At 34.7% G+C, this 15,666-nt stretch overlaps 1 protein-coding gene across 4 annotated transcripts in view; it reads left to right on the top strand.

The window, feature by feature from the left end:
* The window catches only part of RFX3 (regulatory factor X3), a 252,404-nt gene that overhangs the window by 120,605 nt on the left and 116,133 nt on the right, over positions 1-15,666 (top strand). The window lies entirely within an intron of this gene.

Here is a 15,666-nt window from a genome sequence, read left to right as displayed (position 1 = left end):
TTATTTTGATATATATATGTTTTTTAAAAATATTATTTATTTTACTGTTTTCTTATTATTTTAGCTTTAAGCATTATCTTATTACACCCCTCTTTCTAGCCCCTACCACATGCATGTGCATGTGTGCATACACATGCGCGCGCACACACACTTTCCATCCCTTATGCTCCTAGTATAGTAGGTTGAACTATATGCATTTTAGATCTATGAAAACAACAATTTCATATGTTTCAGCCTAATAGTATATTTTAATTTTGGTAGACCATTACTCAGTGCTTATATTCCCATGATACATATATATTCCCACATACACACACACATATGTATGAATGCTATTTAAATCTAGCCATGTAGTGAGCTATGCTTATCTTCCTTTCCTACAAAACGTGTTTACTGGATTTAGTGATCAGATGTTTTCCACAAGGAGCCTCTCAGAGCATTCTGACCTGCTCCAGTCTGGATTCAATGCTCTTTGCTCAGCTCCCCTCCTGGGGTCTCCTTTTGCCATCATCATGGGATTTTCTTAAGTTGGCTTTTCTGTTCCCTGAATCAGTGTCTTAAATTCATGGTAAACATTTGAGCTCTTATGTGCCTGAGAGAGAATTTATTTATCAGTTGTTTGGTAGTTGAATGGGTATAGAGTTTTGTGTTGGAAATAATTTCCTTCACAATTTTGAAAGGATTGCTCCATTATCTTCTGGTTTGCAGGATTGCTATGGAAAAGTCAAACACCATTCTGATTTCTGATCCTTTGTGATTTATTTTTCTCTCTGCAAATTTATAGAATGTTTTAAATCCTAGTTTCTTGAAATTTATGATGTTGTGTCTTGATGTGGGCCTATTTTCATACATTGTTCTGGAGCCTTGGTCGCCTTGTTCAATCTGAACATTCATGTTCTTCAGTTCTGGCAAATTTTCTTCAGTGTTTTCATTTATGATTACCTCTTCTCTTCCTTCTCCTTTTTCACATTTTGGACTTTCTTCTACTTTCAATTTCATCTTCCAACTTATCTATTACTTTTTATTTCTGTTATCATAGTTATAATTTTTGAGAGCTTTTAAAAAATTTCCTGCACCTTTTCACAGTATCATACTTTATTTCTTGATTATATCTTTTTATCACTCTCTGAAGATAGTAATTTTTTAAGTTGTTGACATTTTTCTCATTTTTATATAGTCAGATTTTTTCAAGCTACATTTTTTTGTCTTTGTCATTCAATTTAGAAACTTTTCTCAGATGTCTGATAATCTGTGGATATTTATTCATATTTAAAATTCTGAGAATAAAAAGCTGGTTTGAATGCATGAGTATGTCTTGTTGACTGCGATATAGGGTTATCTTTTAGGTTTTTTAACTGGGAACCATCTGATGTTTAGTATCTTTGTTTTTCCTCTTGGGCTGATTACATTTTTTTAAAGAAGACTTCTCTAGCTTCCTGCCTAACAGATAAATGCTTGGCTCCTAGGAGCTGAGTAGGGGAAGGCAGTTGGGTCTTTCTTGTACTAATTCACTTATTCCTTCTCATTTTCATGTGGTATCAACATCACCTGTGTTTGGTCTTCCTCAGTGCAGAAATTAAATCAAAAGATAAACCTCTAATCTTGCACCAAAGTCGTGGAGGCCAGTCACCTCATGGCATGGAGTTGGTGAAGGGGTTCTGCTTGCTTCTGATATAGAATCACTTTTTATATTAGATACATATATTGAAAACCAAAAGTTAAATTGCTACCAGAAGAGAAAAATCAGTATCACCAGCCATAAATAGAGGATTATACATATACACACTTTGTTCATGTCCTCATAAAAAATAATCTCATGTACATGTGGACCACACTTTGGGAAACATTGTGCTATGCCGTATGGCTCATCCCCAGGGGCATATTTTTCAGCTCCTCAATTTATCTCTTTCCTCTTGGACATTCAAGGCAGGTGATACCTTACATCCCCTTATACCAAGCAAAGAAGCTGAGAACTCTCATTTTCTTCTTGTCAACGAAGTGTTTTATTTCCCTTAATGGATTAATGTGATATTTGTCTGGAGATGCCCATTTAGTTGTCCTTTCAGACTTATTTAGAAGGATTTTTTTCTCCTCTGAAATTCTTTTTCACTAGAACAGTGTTATGATTGAAACTCCTTGGTGCATTCTGATGGTGTCACTGTGATTGTAAATTGCCTATAGCTGATGAGATTAGTGCTATAGTAATTTCTTATTGCTCTAACTTGTCTATAATCTTTGTATTGTTAATGTGCTAATGGCATCTTGAATTTTTAAACTGTAGTAGAATACCTTTAAAGTCTTCTAGCTTTTGTCACTGACCCATGATGGATATTGAAATCATGGCATTGATGTCAAAGGTATTTACTTCTATTGATTAAACTTTTCATTGTGTCCTTGCTTTGACCACTTTGATGTAAAGAGAAAGCCTATAGCTCATATTTTTTAAAATGTTGAGATATATAAAATTATATGTATTGGAATGTTGAGAAACAAGAAAAAAAATTTAAGATCACAATATGTAGTTCTGTTTCTTCAAATCCTTAAGGATCCTAATTTCACTTTATAATAAGTACCAAATAAAATGTTGAAACCATTATTCTATGGTTTTTTCATTTATTCCCTATGATCTCAAGAACCAACTTATCACCTTTCCTTAGATAATGGTTCAGGACTTTTTATATAATACTTTATCAAAATTTCTATCTTTTGCTGTTTTTTTATTATTTCATAAAACACCATAGTATCTCAACTTCCAAATATAGGCATTGTTGCCTAACTCACTAAAATCTGTAAAAATATTCAAGTTCAATATCTTGATTAGAAACTAAAATTTTAATGTTACCTATCCTATAATCTTTTTAAGAAGACTTTTTTTTTTTTTTTTTGCCTGATGGTTCTCTATATATAAGCTATGACCAGAAATGAACTGTTGAGTTTCTTATACATTTTTCTTCAAATTGGTCATTTTATGTGTAAATCTAAGAGGTCTTCTGATCCTGCTTATCCTAGAACTGAATTAAAAATCCAGAAGAGGAAAAAGGGGAAATGCCTTCTTATTATTCTATTCTTTCCCTAGCTGGCCTGTTTAGATTCTTTGTAAAGTAGAACCTAGACAAAAGTCCTAACTTTTATTTTTAATCTTGAGCTTCAGTTATTTTACAGATGCTGCTGGCATTGAAAATAAGTCCTAAACAACCTATAACCAGGGCTCCAAGACTGTTTTCTCCCTTTCGAGTTTCTGTTTTGACTGCCTCTCAATTATGGTTCCTCCTCTCTCTACGTCTCTGCCTATCTTCCCTCCTTGGAAGGGACACACATCTTTTCTTTCAAAGTGGGCAAGTGTGTTGTCTGTATAGTGCTTCTTCTAAACATAGCATCCCAGGTACAGTGGAACCCTGGGGTTGAAGAGATTTTATCTGAGTCCAAAGAAAGATTTTTTTCCCATAGAATCTGCCAACTTTGTTTTAATTCTTTTATTATCAGACACTGTGGTCTTTACATTTTCCTTCCCAGGGACTCAGTCTGTTTTTAGAGGGTCTTTGGTATATAACTGGGACACTGAAATCTCTTTTAATGTGATAAAAGCTCATTTTAAGATTGTATTTAGATAAGAACTTTTGTTTTTATATAAATTCCCTATTTAGGCAATGACTATATATAATTTGAATTATTGAAATGAATGGAGTAGCTATCTGGCTATATTATTTATTTTTGATTGTATCACATATTTAGCATTTCTACATAAGTTATGATATATCCTGGAGAGTGAGCTTATTATCCCTGTGGTCAAAAGAATAAATGACATTTTGTTTGGGAAACAGAGCCAACCAAAATTGTCATTTAGGTTCTATGCAAAAAGAAGTCTTCAAGAAGGATACATTTTAAATACATCTTCTCCAATAGATCCTAGGGTATCTTTAAAATGATGCCACATCCTTTAGGAAATAGATTTTAGGAGTTAAAGTTTTATATGAGCCTCTCGTGATCCTCATATTAGACCACAGCTTCAACAGTGGGTCATTTCTGTCCTCACTTCTGTTTGCCATGTTCCTGTGATGTAGTATATCATCATAACCAGAAAGAAACCGTGATAGTAGTATACCCATGAAAAACATTTTTGGTGGAAACAATGAATAGTGATTGGGGGGGGGGGGGAAGTTTGCCTATGATATGTTAAATCCATAATAGAACATTATTGGATCAAAATTTGATCAATAGTATCTTAAATGGTCCCTTTGGAGAGCGAAGCCTGAGGAAGTGCACTCTGTCATTCTTGTGTTTATCTTGCCTTTCTGTTCAGGGTCAAGAGGTTTGCTCTCTGAGCATCCTAGCTTTGATAGACATGAAGAGAACTCCTTTCATTTGAGACCATTATCTCATATAATCAACAGAAACAAAGATGTTTTTCTCTGGTTTGCTCTTACTTGGGATTTGATTCCTATTGGCGTGGTTCCCTAAGGGGACAGTGTTCTCATAATTAAGACTGTGGCAGATATCCTAAAAGATGGGGTTTCATTTTTAAATGAATTCCAGTTGAGTACCTTTTTGTAAAAAAAAACAAGAGATAGTGATTTAGCTCTTGACAAGCATATTTATTTTTTAAACCAGAACTGCTAGTTTTTAGTATCCTGCATAAAGTGTAAGGTATTTCAGAGGAACATGCTGATCTACAATTGAAATGAATTTTGCTGTACCAATCTAATATGAATTCCCTTTAGTTGACTATACTGAATATTTGCAAAAATAAGAGCTCCATTATTTAAATAATTGAGTGGTCATATTTTATGATTCTGTTATGTGATTTTAATAACATTTTCTCATCCAGTGTTAGATCATTGTTTGGGATACCATATTTTAAGAGGATATGCCAGGCATTGTGTTAAATGCTGGAGTTTCAAAGGTAATTTGACATGATACCTGACTATAAGAAGCTAAATTTTGAGGGAGTTGCCCTGCTGGGCGTAGCTCAGAGGTTGAGCGTCGACCTAGGATCCAGGCGATCGGAGTTCGATTCCCGGTCAGGGCACATGCCCACGTTGCGGGCTGCAGCCGATCAATGACTCTCTCATCATTGATGTTTCTCTCTCTTTCTCTCCTTCTCCTTTCTTCCCTCTAAAAAAAAAAAAAAAAAAAAAAATCAATAAAAAGATATATTTAAATTTTGAGGGAGTTAGATACTGTTATAGAATTGGATATAAAGTGCCTCAGAGTAAAGATGGAAATTGTTCTTGGAAATAAGTAATATCTTTCCTGAGGAATCATCTCTGAGCTGTGTGCTGAAAGAAATTTGGAGTTGACAAGAAAAACAAACTGGAAGAGGGTATTTCTGATAGAGAAACGCATGGAAGAGTTCAAGGGAAATCAGGGAATCTATGCACGTTGATGAGAGGTCTAGGAAGTGAGGGATGTGGAGCAGTGTTGCCCAGAACCTCTTGTGGGAGGTTGAGAAAAATGACCCATTGTGGGATCTTTACACCTCTCTTTTCCCTAGTCCATTCATTCTTTTCCCTCTTCCGTTGGCACATTTCTTTATATATTTCTCCACTGCCAATAGTCTTGCTAGAGAAGTCTACACTGGTCTACATTTCCCTTTTATCTAACCACTTTTTAATCCTGTGAAATTTGGATGCTATCTATGGATACTGTGCCCTTTGGGCAGGGCCAAATCCAAAAATATTTTCTAGGATCTTTCCGGATTTTTCTTTGACACTTGATAGTGTTGACTATCATATATCTTTCTTCTTCCTTGGCTTTTGAGCTTCCCCTTTTATTTTATTATATTTTTTTGAGGGCTTCATCAAGAAAAGCGGGTTTTGTAGAGGTTAGGAGTGATAGTCATCGAAGAAGGTATGGGTTCAAGTCCTGGCTCTGGTTCTTTCTACTTATATGATTTTAATTGAATTATTAACTTTTCCAACACTCAATTTCCTCATATATAAAATAGGAATAATAATATATAGCTTATATTTAGCTATAAATATTAAATAATTTAGGACAGTATCTGGTATATAATACACTTTTAATAAATATTTTTATTTCTGTTATCAATGCTATTATTGATAGCAGTAGTACCAATATTATCTGAGTCTAATACTGGTGTTTTTTTTTATCCCCTTTTATATAAGATATGGCCTGTGGTCTTCTGTTTTTGCCCTCACTCTCAAGTAACTCATCCTGTATTTATTTTAGTCTTAAAACCAGTTGCCTTCATTTCCTTTACTAAGCAAAAACCTTTGGTCCTTTTTTGTATGCCTCTGGATTGAGAAGTAGGGAGGCTTAGGCTTTAGGTCAGAATGGACACCAACTTGGTTTGACCAGCAGGGGCAGTATTGGTCTTTTCCACCCTCTATGAAAACCCAGTGTACTCACCTAGTGATTACAGAAAATGCCAGGATATTTTTCACTAAAGATGAGGAATATCTCCAGTATTTTATTCAGCTCAAGAAATATGACTTATGTTTACATCTAATTTGAACAAGTTGGAACATAATTTAAACAGAGCACCTGCCCTCTTTACTTAAGCAAATCATAGGAATTTTTTTAAATTTTAGTTTTCAGTTGCAGTTTACATTCAATATTATACTAAATTAGTTTCAGGTGTACATCATAGTAGTTAGACAGTCATTTACTTCACAAAGTGGTCCCTGATATTTCAAGTACTCTCTGGCACCATACGTAGTTATTACATTTTTATTAACTATATTCCCTAAGCTATACTTTATATCCTGGGGACAATTTTGTGATTACCAATTTTTAGTTCTTAATCCGTTCACTTTTTTTTCACCCAGCCCCCCAAAATCTCTACACTCTGAAAACAATCAGTCTGTTCTCTGTATCAATTATTCTGTTTCTATTTTGTTTGTTCATTTATTTTGCTCTTTAGATTCCACATATGAGTGAAATCATATGATACTTGTCTTTCTTTGTCTGACTGGGACTTCTTTCACTTAGCATAATATCCTATAGGTCTATTCATGCTGTCTTGCAAATGGTAAGATTTCATTCCTTTTCATGGCCAAGTAATATTCCATTGTATATTTGTACCACAACTTTTTTATCCATTTGTCTACTGATGGACACTTGTATTGCTTTCATATATGGGCTATTGTGAATAACAATATAATGAACATAGGGAGGAGCATATTTTTTAAAATTATTGCTTTGAGTTTCTTTGGATATATACCCAGAAGTGAAATTGCTAGGTCATAACAGTTCTATTTTTAATTTTTTGAGGAACTCCCATACTGTTTTCCATAGTGGCTGCAACAATCTGCATTCCCACCACAGTGTACAAGGGTTTCCTTTTCTCCACATCCTTGCCAACACTTGTTGTTTGTTGTTTTATTGATGGTAGCCATTCTGATATGTGTGATGCAATATCTTTGTGTGGTTTTAATTTGCATTTTTCTGATGATTAGTGACATTGAGCATCTTTTCATATGCCTCATAGGAACTCTTTATCTGTGCTGTAAATACACTCTCAGTATATAATAGATCACAATTTTTAGCCAAACCTTTTTGTCTTCAGTATCTGAAAGAAAGAGAAACTCTAAGGTCCAAATAAAAATATTGATTTATAGTCTAATCTGGTCAAGGAGGTCTTTCTAGACGATTTTTAAGCTAATGTTTGAAGAATAGATGTAACCAGTGGGAGAATAAAAGGAACTGTTTCCTGAGAGAAAGATGTGTTAAGACCTGGCATGATGGAGAACCTGGTGGGCTTGTGGAACTGAGAGTTGAAATGGCTGGAGGAGAGAGTGGGAGGGATGAGTGGTGAGAGATGAGGTAGGGTAATAGGTTGCTACTGGTCAGGCAATATAAGCTATTTAATTTTTCAGTAATAACTCTCATTTTGGAGTTGCCCACTATTTTACTTTGTCAGAAATCCAGTTGAAGCAATGAATCATAATAATAGTAGCTGTCATCTACTGAGCACATTTTGTGTGCCATTCCCTGTGTTGATGTTTGGCTTATAATTTCTAAAGCTTTTAAAACCCTGCAAAGTAAGTGGTATTATCCCCTTTTTACAAGCGAGGAAACTGAGGCTCAAAGAATTTAAATCACATGCTTTGCATAGTAGACATTTCTCCTTGACAGCCTGAGAAGTATACTCTGAGGCAGTACTTACTAAATGTATGTGCATGGGGTTGATGATGTATTTCTTCTGGGAGTGGGACTTATTTGTCTTATTTGTTTAACAAATAATTCTTTTTTACAAGGTCTTCTTTCATGGGGCTAGTAAGTGCTGGACAAGTAGCAGGTACTCCATATGTATTGAAGGAATACATTAATGCAAAAACTGAGCTCTTCTGACTGAGTTATCATGTGTATGGAGGGGAGAGGACATGGGCCTTGTCCTCTGACAGCCACTCCTGAGATGTTCTTGTGGAACTTCTAAGGTTATATGGAACATAGTTTGAGAATCATCTCTCCTGGACTCTTTTGTAGCAGAAAGAATTGTTCATCAAAATTCTTCAAACTCAATACCAGTATCAAACCTGCATATGAGAAATTAATTCCATGAACACTTAACACATGTTTTCCTATCCATGAAAAACAATTACTTTGCCCTTCCTTTTTCCTAGGGCTGATTTTAGAAATAGACACACAGGTAATGCCTGTTTATTTTCTTAAAAGACTTGTGTTGACATTAGTCAAAGCCATTTCTGCAGAGACTATGATGGTTCATTTTTCTTATGTACAGCCCTTATAAGCTGATAGACTTCTATTTAGAGCAAATCAGAGCTACCCTCTTTGTCCTGACTGACTAGTAGCTCAGTGTCCATTGAAGTGGGAAGAGTGAGCATGTATGGACATGCCATACGTATGCTGCACGCGTGTTAGAAGAATGGCTGTTTCTGGTAATTTTTATTGACTTTTTCAGAGATACGGGTTTTATAGTCATCTTTGTTATTAGGCTCTAAAGTCTTGAAATAGCAAAGGAAAATTTTCTTGATACTTAAATACAGCTGTTCTATTTGTGGCTTGAATTTATCTTCTTAGACCCTTTTCTCAGTGGGCAGATAGTACTGAAGTCTGTTTGCATAATATTACTTTGTCTAGTTGAATAAAGACTGTTATTAATTCTCACCCCAGCCTTCCATTCCCTACTAACCCAAATTATTTTAAGCTTTCTTGGTTAAGTCATTTCCCAGTCATTTAGTAATTTCTATTACTCATTCCTGGACTTTCTCCAACTTCTCTTCATCTTACTTAAGTTGATGAACCTATTTTCCATAACTGCTTTTTCAAGATAATACATTTATTGAAGGCTTATATAATTTAAATTTCTGGCCACATGTAAAACTTCATAGTCTATTAATAATTTATCATCATTTGAATAGCAATTTAAATGATTTTAGTTATACAGATTACTGAAATTATCCCCAGAGTCACAGCATATCTGTATAGATTACTCGATAGTTATTATACTGTGTCTTGGAGCTGTGTAAGTAGAAACACTGATTTAATCCTAAGTACTTTGCTCTAATATAAAGTTAAAATTAAACAATTGGAATTAACTGTGCTGCTAAAGAAATTGAATTGGTTGTATTATTTTGTAAGTATCTAAATTCATTTGCTTTATCTCATTAACTCCATTGGCAAAAAGAAAAAGTACTATATTGCTGGCATTGTAAACAGGCAACTGGTGTTTAGATAACTCACCCTTTATAGCAACTAATAATATCCCATTTCAGTGATACATATACAGTAGCAAATAAATTGAATGGATTTGCCTCTAACCAGATTTTCCCTTAAGCAGAGAAAAATAATTCAGTAATTATTTGGCTTCATTAAAAAAGGATTCATTTTGTTATTAAAACATAATAACTTGAAGAATCTTTGTTTAATTATGTTCTTGGCCATTATTCCTACAGATGTTTTGCCATACTTTGTGGCTACATATCATTATGAGAAGCTTTAATAAATTACTGCTTCACTTTTCTGGGGAAAAATTCATCCTTCCCCCTAATATACACACACACACACCAGTTATTTAGACATTGTAAAATAAAGCATCCATTCTCAGTTTGCAATTAATTACATTCTATATGTGTGTTTTATAATAGTAGAAAAAAGCAGAAATATTTTATATACTTTTTTTGCCTTTTAGTTTTTAGGAAGCTATACTTTATTTACAAGGAGATACACAGGTCTGAAGTGACACAGTTGAATGTCTGTGAGAAGGGCTTGTGTCAGGATAACCTACACTTTGATCAAGATGTGGAACATTTCACCATGGCTGGTGTGGGCTCAGTTGGTTGAGCATAGTCCCATGCACAGAAAGGTAGCCGGTTCCATTCCTGGTCAGGGCACATGCCCTGGGTTTCAGGCTCAATCCCTAGTAGGAGGCATGCAGAAGGCAGCCAATCTATGTTTCATTCTCACATCTCTCTCTCTCTTTCCCTCCCTCCTCCCTTCCTCTCTCTCTAAAAATTGATAAAAAATATTTTTAAAAAGATATGGCATTTTTATCACCCTAGTTTCCTGTGCCTCTTCCCAGTCTATCTGCCCTCTTCTCCCCCCACCCTGATTCCTAAAGCAAGCACTGTTCTGATTCACAGATTAAATATTAATAGGTTTTGTTTCATTTTTAAAAAATCATGTACCTCATAGAAGAATTTGAAGTGAAAGAGCTGACAACTTATTGTAGACTCTTTTAGATGACTGCTTAGGTAAAGATTGAATATTGATTCTATGATTCTAAAAAGCAATGATTAAAAATATATAGTGAGAAATTTTTAAAACTCTTACTTTTTGACTTTATAAATATTTTGTAATTTGGATTAATATTGAATTAAACCCTACATATAGCCTACATGCACTCATTGAATAACTTTTTAGAGATCACTTAAAATGTTTTTGGCTATCTCAATAAAACACACAAAACTTGTCTGTAAACCTAATTGGTTATTAATTCAGCCCCAGATAAGTTATTAGCCATTTTTGTGATCCCTGCTTTTAGTCATTTTTGCTTCTGCTAGTGTAAAAGTATTCTTCATCTAAATGGTTATCTAGCGTATTGTCAGTGCTTGCAGGACCCCACATTTTTAATTCTATGGAAGCCACCCTTTCATGGTAGATTTTTTTTCTATTATTCCAGTGAATTTTATTCTTTAAGATAGCATATGGGTAGAGGTATTAAATTAGAAATCTATGAAGTAAAGAAAAAAACTGCTTTATTTAGGGATAGTATGCAAACTGAGTTTTCCCTGCCGCCTTTACTGTATCTTCTTCTCTTTATGTTTTCCTCCCCTGCTGTGCCATTTGCCTGTGTGAGTTTTTGTTCCTGTGGTTCCTTGGTAACACAGAACTATTTGTTGAATTTTGGTTTGTGCCTGCCTTCTTTCCTTCATCAAATTCTTATTGAGGATTTATCATGCTCTAGGCATTGTGATAGGCGATAAAGAAGGGAGCAGACATCGGTCCTGCCTTCATGGGGTTGACTTGTGAAGCAATTTTTTTTTTTCTTTCTTCTTACATCAGAACTAGCATTGCTTTTGCAGGTAAGTTAATTGCATAAGATTTAGATGCATGACAAAGAAAGAAATTTAGATTATAGACGACAGTGCTTGGGAAAGGGAAAGGTCTTAGCTCAAAGGAAGTGCTCTCCTTTGTGAGGTCCAGGGCAGTTTGGCTGGCAGGTGGGAAATAGATTGTCGGTGGCTGAACTTCCCCAACAACTGTCAGGTTGACGGCAAACCTGTTCCCCCACCTTGCAGGGACACCTTGATAGGTAGGTTAATAGTACCTTTTGTTTGCTTACTGAGTCGAAAACCATGGAGACAACAAAATTAATTAATTAAGGAAATAAGATCGCTCTCCATCCTCTTGATAGGACCATCTGTCAGTGCTTCAAGAAAGATACTGGTTTCTAAGTGTATCACTATAATTCTCTTACTTATATTTTATGGAAATTAGAGTTTTGAGAAGAGCCATATTGGACAGGTCAATCATTTATTCTAAAATTTATTTCAGTGAACAAATGAGTAAATTTTTTAATATAATTTTTATTCCATTGCTTTAACAGTTTTAACAAGTAGCCGATAATTATTCCATCTTACATTATTTTCTTGTTTTTAATTATTTCTACTCTTTCTATTTTTAGTTTAATTTTTTCTTCAGATTCTAAAACTTAGTATGTTGCTCTCAATTCTCTGGAAATTGAAATAATTATCTTTCATATTCACTTAACTTTTTTCTTGCTTTACCTTGTTCCTTTGTCTTAAAGTTTTTACACAAGTGCTACTTGCAACATATTCTATTGACAGGATTCAAATAGTATCGAAGCATGGAGAAGAAAATAGTGAAGCTTATTTTACTTTCAGTTTTGTCATCAAGTACCATTGTAAGTTTTCTTTCAAGGCATCTTTTAAAAAATTATATAATTCAGCTATACATCAGATTCCTCTAAACTGTTTTCAGAGTATGAATAATTCAGTATTTCTTAGAGTTTTAAAATTTTAACATATTAAATAATAAGTTGCATTTTCACTTAAAGGCAAAAAAGGTAGACAGTGGAGCAGTTTATACTAGTGGAATTGAGATTGTTGATTAGTGACTATTTTACCAAAATAGTCTCCTTTAAACATTGTAGTCACTGCATATATGTAGGTAAAATACTGAAGGAACCCTGTGATTGTATATATACTGCCATCTTGTGAAATAAATTTTGTGTTGTAGGGTTTGATAATGCAGTAGTTATTATACTCTTACATTTTCATTAGATGCTTTACCCAATGCCTTTGAGGTTCCTTTTTGACCTCTGATATTTTTTATTTACTTTGCACCTTTAATATAAAAAGTTTGGAAGAAAAATTAGCCTTTTATTTCCGTAAGAACTTAAACCGCAGTAGACCATTAACGATATTAGGTAACATGCATGAGAGTACACGCAGGGATGAGGGAGTGGTTCTGAGTGTATTCCTCCTCCCGGGGAATCCTGAACGTCTTGGTGGAGAATGGTAGTAGCTATTGCTTTGCTAGTAGCCTAAGTGGGTTAGTTTTCTATTGCTGTGTAACAAATGTCGTGGCTTATAACAATACCCATTTATTACCTCACAATTTCTGTAGGTCAGAAGTCTGAGTAGACTGGACTGGGTTCTCTGATTTAGGTCTCACAGGACTAAAATTCAGGTGTCTGAGACACTGGGCTTTTACCTACAGGGCCAGGGCAGCGGTTCATTTCCAAGCTCATTCAGGTTGCTGGTAGACTTCATTCCCTTCCTTCAGTTGCAGGACTTGAGGTCTCTGTTTTGCTAGCTGTCAGCTGAGCTCTGCTCTCTCCTCCTGTGCCCCCTCCATCTGCAAAGCAACAATGACATGTTGAGGACTTTGACTCTGACTCCTTCTTCTTCCACCAGCCAGAGAAGCATTGCACTCATGGGGCTAAATCCCTTCTACTTTATTTTGAACTCAACTGTGCCATATAACATGACATAATCTTAGGAGAGAGATCATATTCAGAGGTTGCAAGGATGAGGGTTTGGAATCTGAGGGTGGAGGAATTTTTAGAATTCTGCCTACCACATCCCTTTGGTATCTAGCATCAATCATCATTAATTCTCATACATAGCCAGTGAACTAGGGTAAAGCAAATAACTCACCTATGAAAGACCCATCAAGACGGCCTAAATTTTAAAACGAGATTTTTATTAAAAAGGATATATGATAAGACTACTGTGTTTATGAATGGAAAGGCTCAGTGTTATACAGAATCCATTTCTTTTTCCAAACAAATGCATAATTTCAATATAACCTAACTAAAATAATCCAGCAGGGTTTTCCTGAAAGTTGAAAATATCCTACAGTTCATGGAAAAGAATATGCAAAAGAATAGTCAAGAAAAGTAGGCAAACTAGATTAGCAGTGGGAGAAGGAATTGTCCTACCTAATCTCAGAAGATGCTACAAAACTATAGTAATAAATATGGAGTGATTGCAGACCAAGAGTAAATAAGCAGATGCATGCATAAATGAGAACTTAGTTCAAGATTAACATATCATTTCAATAAGAAATGGATAGTATAATTAATGGTGTTGAGGAAAATTGGAATCTGTTTAGTAAAAACTAAAGGTATGCCTTTATCTTACTACCTAAAATAGATTATAGAGCTAATCAGTATTAAAACTACAAAACCAAAACAAACAAAAACAGAATATTTTTTCATAATCTTAGAAAGATCATCTTATGTAGACAACAAAACACTACTACAAGTTGATATGTTTTGCCAAATAATAGTTCATAAATACCATAAATACAGGTGAAGGGAAAATATATGAAATACATGGGAATAAAAATTTTGTCATGTTTAACAAGATCCTGTAAATCAGTAAGGGAAAACCAACAATGCGATAGATAGTGGGCAAAGGATAAGAATAGGCTATTCACAAAACATGAAAAACAAATGGCCAGTAAACATATGGAGATCACTCCCATAGGATGTTTGATAAAAACCAGATGTATTCATTCTTTATAGCACTTTTTTATCCTAAAAAGTGACCTGAATGGTATCCTAAAAAGTGGAATGGTTAATTAAGTTTCATCTATACTATGACATACTATGAAACCAATAAAAATAGTTGAGCAAGTATGTATATGTGGACAGACATACACACACTTGGAAAGAACTCTAAGATGTACTGTTAAGTGAAGTAAAGCAAGTAGTAAGAAAACACATTATAGCTCACGTTGTTCATATATGTACTCTTCAACAAAAATACTGTATCAGAGACATCAAATATTCGCCTATGTATTTCCCCCTATATTTAGGTTGGGCCCTGTGACATATTTTGAGCAGTAGATTGTGAGCAGAAGTGACATGCATTATTTGCGAGTCAAGGCTTTTAGGAGCTATCACGCTACCTCCACAATCTCTCAGCTCCTGCAAGGCTACAGCGTGGGATGATACAGCGTGGAAATGGCACAGCCTCTGTTAACCAGGGTTTTTAAGTGGCCTGTGGAGCAAGACCCCATGCGCCCCGTTATAGGTAACTTCGTAGTTAAAGCACTGAGATTTGGAAGTTGTCTGTTGTTGCGGTTCCTGTTAACTCTCCTGGTTAGTGCAGAGACATATAAAAACACATGAAGGTGAATTTCTTGGTAGAGGACTGGAGGAATGCATGCATGCCAGCCTGTGGTCGGTCATTATCCCCTAGACGGGGGATAGCAGGAAGTGAGTGTGACTATAAAGCAGGAAGCAATCGTGTTTTATTCTGATTACTTCATTGTTTGAATCTTATGAAACTGTATTTATGTGAAACTTATAAAAATATTGTGATAAATAAAGTGTGATAAATAAAGTATTGCTAAAAAGTAGGTGGTATACCAACAGTTTGCTTAAATTAACTTGACCCTTGCTCTGGTAATAGTATGAGTGCCTCTCATATTTTGTAGGGATTTAGATGTCTAATAAGTTAACACAAGTAACTATTTTTGTTTTAATTCATGTATGAAATGTAAAGCTCTCTAAACTGGAAAGTCTTTTGGTGAGAATTTGTCTTTATTAAGGGCATGATTTATTGTAGATATGTAGCCCAGTGTTTTCTTCTGTTCAGCAAACTGCCTCATTTTACTTACTAGTTATCTATAAAATTACTTAATTTAAAAAGAAAACCTTACGTTTATACCAAAAATTAAAAACTAATATCCCTTGACATAAATAAA

Source organism: Miniopterus schreibersii, assembly GCF_964146895.1.
Source record: "Miniopterus schreibersii genome assembly, chromosome: 11".
NCBI classification, from domain to species: Eukaryota; Metazoa; Chordata; class Mammalia; order Chiroptera; family Miniopteridae; genus Miniopterus; species Miniopterus schreibersii.
This window is presented reverse-complemented; position numbering and strand designations above follow the sequence as displayed.